Source organism: Aotus nancymaae, unplaced genomic scaffold, assembly GCF_030222135.1.
Source record: "Aotus nancymaae isolate 86718 unplaced genomic scaffold, 86718_ANA_hifiasm-v0.15.2.pri h1tg000029l, whole genome shotgun sequence".
NCBI classification, from domain to species: Eukaryota; Metazoa; Chordata; class Mammalia; order Primates; family Aotidae; genus Aotus; species Aotus nancymaae.
In genome coordinates, this window is record NW_026988442.1 from 15,570,740 (window position 1) to 15,583,878 (window position 13,139).

Here is a 13,139-nt window from a genome sequence, read left to right on the forward strand (position 1 = left end):
GGCTGAGGCAGGCTCATCTCAAAAAAAAAAGAGGAAGATTTGAGGAGGAGCAGCAAATATTCCTGGCAAAGAATAGAGACTGTGCAATGGACTTGCAACAGGATGAAACATGGTGTCTTTAAGAACTGAGGGAAGACCAGCAAAAATGCTTAGGAAGAGCTCAGTCATGTAATAGCATCTAAGCCAGGCAAGATGAGCCTGTTTTGGTGTTTTTGTTGTTGTTGTTGCTGTTGTTGTTGTTGTTGAGACAGAGTTTCACTCTGTTGCCCAGGATGGAGTGCAGTGGTGCAATCTCCACACACTGAAAACTCTGCCTCTTGGGTTCAAGCAGTTCTCCTACTCAGCCTCCCAAGTAGCTAGAACTACAGGTGTGCACCATCATGCCTGGTTAAATTTTTCTTTTTTTCTTTTTTTTTTTTTTTTTTTTGTAGAGACAGCATTTTGCCATGTTGGCCAGGGTGGTCTTGAACTCCTGACTTCAAGTGATCTGTCTGCCTCAGCCCCCCAAAGTGCTGGGATTGCAAGCATGAGCCACTGGGTCCCGCCAAGTCTGTTATTTAGTATAGTTTCAGCTCCAAATTCTCTTTTCTATTCTATGATTTTGGGGCTGAGACTCTGCTAACAATATTCCCTTATGTGCTGGCTCTGCTAGGCTTTTCTAATAGAGGCTATTGCTAGAAGGATATACTGCAAAGCTGCGTAAGGAAGGTTAGAAACCTCTTCCTGTTTCCTTTCCTTTTCTATCAATGGCATCCCAGCAAAGCTTCTTTACTCCAGCAGTGGCAATTGCTTCCCATTAGAGCAACTAAATCCAGTTTTCAGGTTTTGTTTTTTTGTTTTTGTTTTTGAGATAAGGTCTCCTTCTATTACCCAGGCTGCAGGACAGTGGTGTGATCATAGCTCACGGCAGCCTCAACCCCGTGGGCTCAAGGTTCCTCCTGCAGCCTCCCATGTAGCTGGAACCACAGGTGTACACCACCACACTTGGCTAATTTTTTATTTTTATTTTTATAGAGATGGGGCCTCTGTTTGTTGTCCAGCCTGGTCTTTAACTCCTGGGCTCCTCCTGCCTTGGCCTCCCAAAGTGCTGAGATTACAGATATGAACCACCATGCCCAGCAGTTTTTTCTTTTTTTTGAGATGGAGTTTTGCTCTTTGTTGCCCAGGCTGGAGTGCAGTGGTGCGATCACAGCTCACTGCAACCTCTGCCTCCTGGATTTGAGTGATTCTCCTGTCTCAGCCTCCTGAGTAGCTGGGGTTACAGGCACCTCCACCACACCCAGCTAAGTTTTATATTTTTAGTAGAGATGGAATTTCACCATGTTGGCCAAGCTGGTCTTGAACTCCTGACCTCAGGTGATCTATGCGTCTCGGCTTCCCAAAGTGCTGGGGTTATAGACATGAGCCACTGTGCCTGGCCTGGCCAGCAGTTTTTTCAACAGTTACAGAACTAGTCTTATTGCCTCTTCTTCAGCGATACCAGTGCCTGGCTGCCCAGTGCCTTATACTCACAAGTCTGGTTTCTATCCGTTGGGGCTCTTCCTCTGAGTTCAGAGACACAAGCACCTGCCAATCAGCACCTCCTCCTCAGAGGTCTTAGTGTCACCTATGTTTGACCCCTTCTCCTCTAAATTTCTGTTTTAATAACTCTAACCTCTTCCTTTTGTTCCCTCAGCCCTAGGGGTGGTAGCTGTTTCTACAGTTACTACGACCGTGATACTTTAGGTTTCTCTTTCTAATTCTTCAGTTACTTAGTTAACAATCTACTGTGTTACACTGTCTCTGTCCAAATGCCATGTGATTTCTACCTCCTTACAGGACCTTGACTAATGTATAAGCATTACTATTTATCCTTTAAGGGCCAGTTCAAATGTTACCTTCTAATTTCTGTTCTCCATTATCCTCAGTTAAAATGTTCCATACAGTTAATTCATAATGTCTTTCTTGAAAAGCCAATAGGCATTTGTTTTTATAATTATATGCCCAGTCGCACTCATATGCCTACTCACATCTCTTTATTGTCATACAATTATACTGAAACTCCTTTACTCGAATTAACTCTAATCCAAAAAAATTGCCTACTAATTATAATAGAGAAGAGTAGGTATACAGCAAGAAGAAACAAACATGGGTTCTAATCCATTCAATTACATATTGTAATTCTGCACTTTTTTTTGTTTTTGAGATGGAATCTTGCTCTGTTGACCAGGCTGGAGTTCAGTGTTGCAACCTTGGTGCACTTCAACTCCAACCCCTGGGTTCCAGTGATTCTCCTGCCTCAGCCTCCGGAGTAGCTGGGACTACAGGTGTGCGCCACCATGCCCTGATAACTTTTGTATTTTTTAAGTAGAGATGGGGTTTCATCATATTGGCCAGGCTGGTCTCGAACTCCTGACCTTGTGATCTTCCCACCTCAGCCTCCCAAAGTGCTGGGATTACAGGCGTGAGCCACTGCGCCAGGCTGCACAATTTTCTTAAACACTCAGTTAAATTTGTTTCTCTAGTCTCACAGACTGCTCTGAGGATTAAGCAGAATAAATGTGGAGAGGATTAAGTAAGATAATGTCTGCGAAGCACTTACCACAGTGCCTGATGCCCCAAGTGTTTAATAAATATGAACTATTATTTTTGCTATTAGTTTACAATTTATCCAGTTATGTGTACCAATAACTCACTTTTTTTCTTTTTTGAGATGGAGTTTCACTCTTGTCACCCAGGCTGGAGTGCAGTGGCAAGATCTTGGCTCACTGCAACCTCCGCCTCCCAGGTTCAAGTGATTCTCCTGTCTCTGCCTCCAGAATAGCTGAAACTACAGGCACGTGCCACCATACCGGGCTAATTTTTGTTTTTTTAGTAGAGACAGGGTTTTGCCATGTTAGCCAGGCTGGTCTGGAACTCCTGACCTCAGGTGATCCACCTGCCTCGGCTTCCCAAAGTGCTGGGATTACAGGCGTGAGCCACTGCGCCCAGCCATATCTTGTTTTATTACATCTCATAGATACTGAGTCTTTTACAAATTGAAGGTTCATGGCAACCCTCTATGAAGCATGTCTATTGCTGCCATTTTTCCAACAGCATGACCTCAATGTTTCTGTGTCACATTTTGGCAATTCTTGCAACATTTTAAACCTTTTCATTATTATTATATCTACTATAATGATCTGTGATCTTAAAAAAAATTTTTTTTTTTGAGACAGGGTCTCATTCTGTTACTCAGGGTAAAGTACAATGGCACAATCTCTGCTCACTACAACCTCTGCCTCCCTGGCTCAAGTGATCCTCCTATCTCATCCTCCTGAGTAGCTGGGACTACAGGCATGGACCACCACACTGAGCTAATTTTTCTAATTTGACAGGGTTTCACCATATTGCCCAGGCTAGTCTTAAACTCCAAGGCTCAAGTGACCCACCTACCTCAGCCTACCAAGTGTTGAGATTATAGGCATGAGCCACTGTGTCCAGCCTGTAATCTTTCTGTTTTTAAGAGACAAGGGAATCTTTTTTTTTTTTTTTTTGAAACAGAGTTTTGCTCTTGTTGCCCAGGCTGGAATGCAATGACGCTATCTTGGCTCACTGCAACTTCCACCTCCCAGATTCAAGTGATTCTCCTGCCTCAGCCTCCTGAGAAGCTGGGACTACAGGCACCCCCTCATCATGCCCAGCTAATTTTTTGTGTTTTTAGTAGAGATAATGTTTCACCATGTTGGCCAGGCTGGTCTCGAACTCCTGATCTCAGGTGATCCACCTGCCTTGGCCTCCCAAAGCGCCCGGTCCTTTTTTTTTTTTTTTTAGATGGAGTTTTGCTCTTGTTACCCAGGCTGGAGTGCAATGGCGCGATCTCGGCTCACCGCAACCTCCGCCTCCTGGGTTCAGGCAATTCTCCTGCCTCAGCCTCCTGAGGAGCTGGGATTACAGGCACGCACCACTATGCCCAGCTAATTTTTTGTATTTTTAGTAGAGACGGGGTTTCACCATGTTGACCAGGATGGTCTCGATCTCTTGACCTCGTGATCCACCCGCCTCGGCCTCCCAAAGTGCTGGGATTACAGGCTTGAGCCACCGCAGCCGGCCAGTCCTTTTTTTTTTCTTTAAAGAGAGAAGGATCTCACCATGATGCCCAACTGGTCTTGAACTCCTGACCTAAAGCAATCCTTCTTCCTTGGCCTCCCAAAGTGCTGGGATTGCAGGCATGAGCTACTGTGCTTAGTCATCCATGTTTTTTGAAACGAAGTCTCACTCTTGTCACCCAGGCTGGAGGGCAATGGCACAATTGTGGCTCACTGCAACCTCCCTCTGCCTCCTGGGTTCAAGTGATTCTCCTGCCTCAGACTCCTGAGTAGCTGGGACTGCAGGCACCTGCCACCACGCCTGGCTAATGCTTTATGTTTTAGGTAGAGATGGGGTTTCACCACGTTAGCCAGGATTGTCTTGATCTCCTAACCTCGTGATCTGCCTGCCTCGGTCTCCCAAAGTGCTGGGATTACAGGCATAAACCACTGTGCCAGGTCCAACCAACCTGTGTTGGATGTGTGTGTTCCACCAACCTACTGCTCTTCTGTGTCTACCTCTCCTCAGGCCTCCCTGTGCACTGAGATACAATAATATTAAGTCAATTAGCAAGACCCAGTCTCTATCAGAAGAAAAAAAGAGAGGCCAGAAGGAAGATTAATTGGGCATCGTGACTTGTACCTATAGCCTTAACTGCTCTGGAGACTGAGGCAGGAGGATTACTTGAGCCCAGGAGTAAGTGGTTACAGTGAGCTATGATCATAGCATTGTACTCCAGCCTTGGTGACAGAGCAAGACTCTATCTCTTAAAACTAACAAACAAAGAGTAAAGAAATGAAAGAAGGCCGGGCGCGGTGGCTCACGCCTGTAATCCCAGCACTTTGGGAGGCCGAGGAGGGTGGATCACGAGGTCAAGAGATCGAGACCATCCTGGTCAACATGGTGAAACCCCGTCTCTACTAAAAATACAAAAATTTAGCTGGGCATGGTGGCGCGTGCCTGTAATCCCAGCTCCTCAGGAGGCTGAGGCAGGAGAATTGCCTGAACCCAGGAGGCGGAGGTTGCAGTGAGCCGAGATCGCGCCATTGCACTCCAGCCTGGGTAACAAGAGCGAAACTCCGTCTCAAAAAAAAAAAAAATAAAATAAATGAAAGAAATTAGGCCAATTGAAAACCCTGCAATGGCCTCTAAGAGTTCAAGTGACAGGAAGAGTGACATCTCTCTCACTTTAAATCAAAAGCTAAAAGTGATTAAGCTCAGTGAGGAAGTCATATTGAAAGCTGAGATATGCCTAAAGGTAGGCCTCTTGGTATGAACACAGAAGAGAAGTTCTTGAAGGAAATTAAATGTGCTACTTCAGTAAACACACAAATCATAGAAAGTGAAACAGGCTGGACACGGTTGGCTCATGCCTGTAATCCCAGAACTTTGGGAGGCCAAGGCAGGTGGATCACAAGGTCAGGAATCTGAGACAAGCCTGGGCAGTATAATGAAAACTCGATCTACTAAAAACCCACACAAAATTAGCTGGGTGTGGTGGCGTGTGCCTGTATCCCTGCTACTTGGGAGGCTGAGGCAGGAGAATTGCTTGAACTCAGGAGGTTGCAGTGAGCTGAGAGAGCGCTATTGCACTCCAGCCTGGTCAACAGAGCCAGATTCAATCTCAAAAAAAAAAAAAAAGAAAGAAAGAAATACCTGGCCAGGGCTGGGCCAGTGGCTAATACCTATAATCCCAGTACTTTGGAAGGTGGAGGCAGGTAAATCACCTAAGGTCAGGAGTTCAAGACCAGCCTAGCCAACATGGTAAAACCCCATCTCTACTAAAAATACAAAAATTAACTGGGTGTGGTGGCACAATCTTGGCTCACTGCAACCCCCGCCTCCTGGGTTCAAGCGATTCTCCTGCCTCAGCCTCCTGAGTAGCTGGGACTACAGGCTCATGCCACCACACCCAGCTAATTTTTGTGTTTTTAGTAGAGGGGGTTTCACCATATTGGCCAGGCTGGTCTCGAACTCATGACCTTGTGATCATCTGCCCTCCTCAGCCTCCCAAAGTTCTGGGATTACAGGCATGAGTCACTGCTCCTGGCTCTTTTTCCTTTCTTTTTCTTTGTGGTTTTTGTCTTGTTTTTTGAATATAAAAGGATGTTTATTGAAGCATGGTTTGTAACAATTGGAAAGGTTGTGATTGACCATCAGTAGGGGAATTATTTATTGCAACATTGTTTATAAACATTGGAAACAAAGTAAATGGCTCCTCTTTGTTACTCCTCCTCCTCTCCTTTTTTTCTTTTGGAGACAGAGTCTTGGCCAAGCTGGAGTACAGTGGTTAGATCTCGACTCATTGTAACCTCCGCCTCATGGGTTCAAGCGATTCTCCTGCTTCAGCCTCCGGAGTAGCTGGGACTACAAGCGCGTGCCAGCACTCTCAGCTAATTTTTTGTATTTTGAGTAGAGATGGGGTTTCACTGTGTTAGCCAGGATGGTCTCCATCTCCTGACCTCATGATAAATGCTTCTTGGTCTCCCAAAGTGCTGGGATTACAGGCATAAACCACCAAGCCCGGCCTAATTTTTTTTTTTTTTTCCAGACAGAGTCCCGCTTTATCGCCAGGCTGGAGTGCTGTGGCGCAATCCCGGCTCACTGCAACTTCCGTTTTCCGGTTTCATGCAAATCTCCTGCCTCAACCTCCCAAGTAGCTAGGACTACAGGCACGTACCACCACGCCTGGCTAATTTTTTGTACTTTTAGTAGAGACGGGGTTTCACCATGTTGGCCAGGATGGTCTCGATCTTTTGACCTCGTGATCCGCCCGCCTCGGCCTCCCAAAATGCTGGGATTACAGGCCTGAGCCACCGCGCCGGAGCCACTGCGCCCTGCCAATTTTTTTTTTTTTTTTTTTTGAGGCAGAGTTTCGCTCCTGTTGCCCAGGGTGGAGTGCAATGGAGTGTAATGGTGCGATCTCAGGTCCCTGCAACCTCCACTTCCCGCTTCAAGTAATTCTCCTGCCTCAGCCTCCCAAGTAGCTAAGATTACAGGCATGTGCCACCATGCCTGAGTAATTTTGTATTTTTAGTAGAGGTGGGGTTTCATCGTGTTGGTCAGGCTGGTCTCAAACTCCTGACCTCAGGTGATCTGCCCACCTTTGCCTCCCGAAGTACTGGGATTACAGGCATGAGCCACCAGTGATTCCTGGCCTAATTTTTGTATTTTCTTTGTAGACAGGGGGTTTCACCATGTTGTCCAGTCTGGTCTTGAACTGCTGGGCTGTAGTGATCCTCCTGCCATAGCCTCCCAAAATGCTGAGATTATAGGCATGAGCCATCACACCTGGTCTTTTTTATTTTTTGTAGAGACAGGGTCTCATCATGTTGCCCAGACTGGTCTTGAACTCCTGGGCTCAAGTGATTCTCTAGCCTCGGCTTCCCAAATTGCTGAGATTATGGGGGCAGAAAATTGTAAACCATCCACACGGCCATCAATAGGGGATTGATTAAGCAACTTATAATATGTCCACACAAGGAATACTATGCTGCAGTAAAATAAAACAAAACAATAAGGACATTATTTTTATTCCACTGTATAAAATATTTTATTGGGCTGGGTACGGTGTCTCATGCCTGTCATTCAGCACTTTGGGAGGCCAAGGCAGGTGGATCACCTGAGGTTAGGAGTTCGAGACTAGCCTGGCCAACATAGTGAAACCCAGTCTCTACTAAAAATATAAAAATTAGCCAGGCATGGTGGCACGCGCCTGTAGTCCCAGCTACTTGGATGCTGAGGTGGAAGAATTGCTTGAACCGAGAGGTGGAGGTTGTAGAGAGCTGAGATTGCACCACTGTGCTCCAGCCTGGTGACAGAGCAAGACTCCATCTCAAATAAATCAACAAATAAAAAGTCCAGGAGCAGTGGCTCATGCCTGTAATCCCAGCACTTTTGGAGGCTGAGGCGGGTGGATCAGGAGGTCAGGAGTTCAAGACCAGCCTGGCCAAGAAGGTGAAACCCTGTCTCACAAAAAAATAATTAATTAAAAATTTAAAAATAAAAAATAAAATAAAATGTAGAGTATCTTAAAAGTTTTGTTTAATGAAAAAGTAAGATGAACAACAACATGAATAAATGTTTTCTTTTGTGTTAAAGGATCAAAATAACTATATTAAAGTTTGCTTATATGTATGTAGAGAAATGCTGATGGTGCGTACCTGTAGCCAAAGCTACTCGGGAGGCTGAGGTGGGAGGATTGCTTGAGCCCAGGTGTTTGTGACTGCAATGAGTTGTGATCATGCCACTGCACTCCAGCCTGGGCAACAGAGCAAGATCCTGACACAAAGGATTCATAAAAACAGTAAGTGTCATGTTTACCAATTGGAACTGAACCAATGAAGGACAAGAATTTCAGGGACACTTTGTATTGTAAAACTTTTATGTAATTTCTGGCATTTGAACCATGTGACAGTATTAATTGTTTAAAATTAAAGTTTGGAGACTGAAGTGGATTACCTGGATATTCAGAGCCTGTTTGTTTAATTTACCTCTTTATAACCTCTATTCCCTTAGTCCTGAGGCTAAAATCCTTCCCCTTTACATTTATCTCTAGGCTGGTAAAAATTTTAACCCACAAGAAATATTTATTAGGCATGCTTAAGTTATAGGGAACAGTGCTAGGCACTGGGGCTCCTAAGGGAAGAAAGAGAAGGATGTAGTTCTTGCCCTTGAAGTGGTCCACTTGGATTTTATCACTTTTTTTTTTTTGAGACTGAGTTTTCACTCTTGTTGCCCAGGCTGGAGTGTAATGGCATGACCTTGGGCTCACTGCAACCTCTACCTCCCAAGTTCAAGTGATTCTCTTGCCTTGGCCTCCTGAGTAGCTGGCACTGTAGGCATGCACCACCATGCCCAGCTAATTTTGTATTTTTAGTAGAGACGGGGTTTTGATATATTGGCCAGGCTGGTCTTGAACTCCTGATCTATCTTGGGTGATCTGCCCACCTCTGCCTCCCAAATTTCTGAGATTACAGGAGTGAGCAACCATGCTTGGCCTTTTTTTTTTTTGAGATACAGTCTCGCTCTGTCGCCCAGGCTGAAGTGCAGTGATGTGATCTCGGTTCACTGCAACCTCCACCTCCCAGGTTCAAGGAATTCTCCTGCCTCAGCCTCCCCAGTAGCTGAGATTACAGGCACATACCCAGTTAAATTTTGATTTTAGTAGAGATGGGGTTTCACCATGTTGGCCAGGCTGGTCTTGAACTCCTGACCTCAAGTGATCCTCCCACCTTGGCTTCTCAAAGCTCTGGGATTACAAGCTTGAGCCACCGCACCCGGCCTTATCAGTGTTTTTAGTGACTGGGACAAGAATACAAAATGTTTTCCTCTCCTTCCTACTTCTCCCTCCCTCCTCGTAATATTGCAAAATGCTGGAAGTAATTTGGAATTCCTGCTTAATTATACTCCCCCTCACTTGGAGAGCAGTTAAGGCCTAGGGAGCTCAGGAACTTTCCAGCAAGCCCAGACTAGAGAGACCTCAGCCCAGGGCCAAGACAACCCGCTTTCCTTGGGCCTCTGGTGCCTTGTTGAGGTCTTGGACCTCTCAGATGCTACTGTAACTGTGGTTTCCGGCTTCCTGAGTTCTCTCACTCAGCTTGGTGCTGCAGAGATCATACTCCACTTCCTGCTTTTGGGGACTGACATGCTCAAGTTTGGTGATACTCAGTACATGGGGTCTGAGAGATCTAGGTGGCTTACTTTTCTGTTTCAGTTTCCCTCTTTTCCCTTAACAGGCTCACTGTAAGTGCTTTAGGGTTGCGTAAGGATAGAGTGTAGAGGTTTGCTGGGTAGAGGTTGAGAAAGATCAGTTGCCCAACTGAATATCCTATCTCATTTTGAATCTTTAATTCTGCTTTTCTTTAGCTAGGAACATTTTGAGTATGCTGAATCTAGTAAGAAAGAAATCAGAGGCAGAGCGTGGTGGCTCATGCTTGTAATCCCAGCACTTTGGGAGGCTGAGGTGGGCGGATCACGAGGTCAGTAGTTTGAGACCAGCCTGCCTAACAAAGTGAAGTCTCTACTAAATAGTGAAACCCTGTCTCTACTAAAAATACAAAAATTAGCTGGGTGTGGTGGTGCACACCTGTACCCAGCTACTCTGGAGGCTGAGGCAGAAGGATCACTGGAACCTGGGAGGTGGAGGTTGCAGTGAGCCGAGATCCCGCCACTGCACTCCAGCCTGGCTACAGAGTGAGACTCCATCTCAAAAAAAAAAAAGAAAAGAAAAGAAAAGAAATCAGAAATTGGCCTGCAGCAGTAGCTCATGCCTTTAATCCCAGCACTTTGGGAGGCTGAGAGAGGCGGATCACAAGGTCAGGAGTTTGAGACCAGCCTGGCATGGTGAAACCCTGTGTCTACTAAAAAAATACAAAAATTAGGCAGGTGTGGTGGTGGGCACCTGCAATCCCAGTTACTCAGGAGGCTGAGGCAGGAGAATTGCTTGAACCCAGGAGCAGGAGGTTGCAGTGAGCCGAGATGGTGCCATTGCACTCCAACCTGGAAGACAAGAGCAAGACTGTCTCAAAAAAAAAAAAAAAAAAAAGAAAGAAAGAAAGAAAGAAAGAAATCAGAGAAATCAGAAATTAATTTGTATAGAATTTCATAGTTCAGTATATTTTCTCACACATTATTGAACTTAAACGTGACAATTCTGTGTTGTTAGATATATGTTATCTAATTGAGTGAAAAAAGTGAATATTGAAGAAAATTGATGTCTATGGAGAGTGACAACTCTCCCATGTAGGTATTGGATGCTTTTTGTGCTACTCTATACTTCATATGGATGCACACAGGGTTTGATATTGGTGCTCTCATTTTAAGGGCTGGGACTATAGTTCTGAAATACAGTATTAGTAAGATGCTGGGGAGGATCTTAAAGCAGAAATAGATGTTATTAAGGAGTCAGAGAACTTTGAACCTTGTAAACTGGAGTTCTCTGGCTAGCATTCCATTCATATTCAGTTCAGAAGAAACTGGCAAGTCAAATTTCTGCAAGTTTTTAAATCACAAAGAGCTTAGCTCCCAAGGTACTTTTTTCATATCTGTATTCAGTTATTTTTCCCCAATCAGTGTCAGTCTCCTTCCAACCTCCACTTCCCATCTGGGGAGTACCCCTAAGGGCAGATCATTCCTCTCTTCTTTCCCTGGCAGGCTGGACTCATCCATGTGACCTGAGATTGGCCAATCGACAGTGGCTGCTGGCCAAGACTTTGCCTCTCAAAAAGACAAAGGGATATTAAGATTGGATCCCAGCAATGGTGTGCAGTGTTGCTGGGAGCAGCAGCTGCTGCTGTTGGAGCTGCCCTTGTGCCTATTTGTTTTCTGAGCCTGCAGCCCTGTTGTAGCTCTGGGTCCCTTGTAACATATTTCTCTTTTGCTTGCCATGATTACTTCACCAGTCTGTGAGCTCCTTGAGAGTGGGGCCTGTCTCATTATGCTCTGAGTATTTGGTGCCCATCCTTTTTTTTTTTTTTTTTGAGACGGAGTCTTGCTCTGTCGCCAGGCTGGAGTGCAGTGGTGCAATCTCGGTTCACTGCAACCTCCGCCTCCTGGGTTCAAGGATTCGTCTGCCTCAGCCTCCCAAGTAGCTGGGACCACAGGCACATGCCACCATGCCAGGCTGTTTTTTTGTATTTTTAGTACAGACGAGGTTTCACCATGTTGGCCAGGATGGTCTCGATCTCTTGACCTTGTGATCCACCCGCCTCGGCCTCCCACAGTGCTGGGATTACAGGTGTGAACCACTGCGCCTGGCCCGGTGCCCATCTTTAATTTGACTCTCAATACATGCAGGTTGAATAAGTGAAGAAACATGCTATATTTATATGGGGCTACAGAGTCTGGAGTTCTTGACGTTATTGTGGTTGGGAGGGGCAAAAAATTCATTGTGTGCTACCATAGCCACTAACTTTTTTTTTTTTTTTTTTGAGGTGGAGTTTCGCTGTTGTTACCCAGACTGGAGTGCAATGGCGCGATCTCGGCTCACCGCGACCTCCACCTCCTGGGTTCAAGCAATTCTCCTGCCTCAGCCTCCCAAGTAGCTGGGATTACAGGCATGCACCACCATGCCCAGTTAATTTTTGTATTTTTAGTAGAGGCGGGGTTTCACCTTGTTGACCAGGATGGTCTCGATCTCTTGACCTCGTGATCCACCCGCCTCGGCCTCCCAAAGTGCTGGGATTATAGGCATGAGCCACCGTGCCCAGCCCAAGCCACTAACATTTAAACAATTTCATATTAATAGACATAAACCCAGAGGATCTTGCGAAGGCCCTTTCTTCCTGTATGTAAGTACTTAGTTGACTGAGTGGCGCTGATCCTCAAATTGCTGATTTTTTAAAAAGTATGGAATGCATCATGAATTTGCATGCTTATCCTTGTGCAAGGGTCATGCAAATCTTTTCTGTATTGTTACTATTTTATTTCATTATTATTATTTTTTGAGATGGAATCTTGCTCTGTTGCCCAGGCTGTGGTGTGATCTCAGCTCACTGCAAGCTCTGCCTCCTGGGTTCAAGTCATTCTCCTGCCTCAGCCTCTCAAGTAGCTGGGACTATAGGCATGCGCTACCATGACTGGCTAGTTTTTGTATTTTTATTAGAGATGGGGTTTCACCATGTTGGCCAGGCTGGTCTTGAACTCCTGACATCAGGTAATCTGCTTGTTTTGGCCTCCCAGAGTGCTGGGATTACAGGTGTCAGCCACCATCCTAGTTGTGTTACAATTTTAATGCAATACATGTACTGCTGAAGCAAGTGCAGCTGAAGCTTTTGTCCCTGGTTCCACAGTACCTCTACCTAAGGGCTGTTCTTTGCCCTGACTACCTCAACTGAGGCAATATCCTCCTTAGTCTCCAGCCCTTGTTTGAAAAGCACCCCTCAGGCTGGATTTGCTGGCTCAGGCCTGTAATTTTAGCATTTCTGGAGGCTGAGGCGGGAGGATCACTTGAGCCAATGAGTTTGAGACCAGCCTGAACAACAAAGTAAAACTGTGTCTCTACAAAAAAATGCAAAAATTAGACAGACTTGGTGGTGCACACCTTGGTCCCAGCTACCTGGGAGACTGAGGTGAGAGAATTGCTTGGGTCT

General features: G+C 45.6%; 1 pseudogene; it reads right to left on the reverse strand.

The window, feature by feature from the left end:
- Positions 1–12,390: 12,390 nt before the first annotated feature.
- Positions 12,391–12,487, reverse strand: LOC135277084 (U6 spliceosomal RNA; annotated as a pseudogene).
- Between the last annotated feature and the right edge of the window lie 652 nt (positions 12,488–13,139).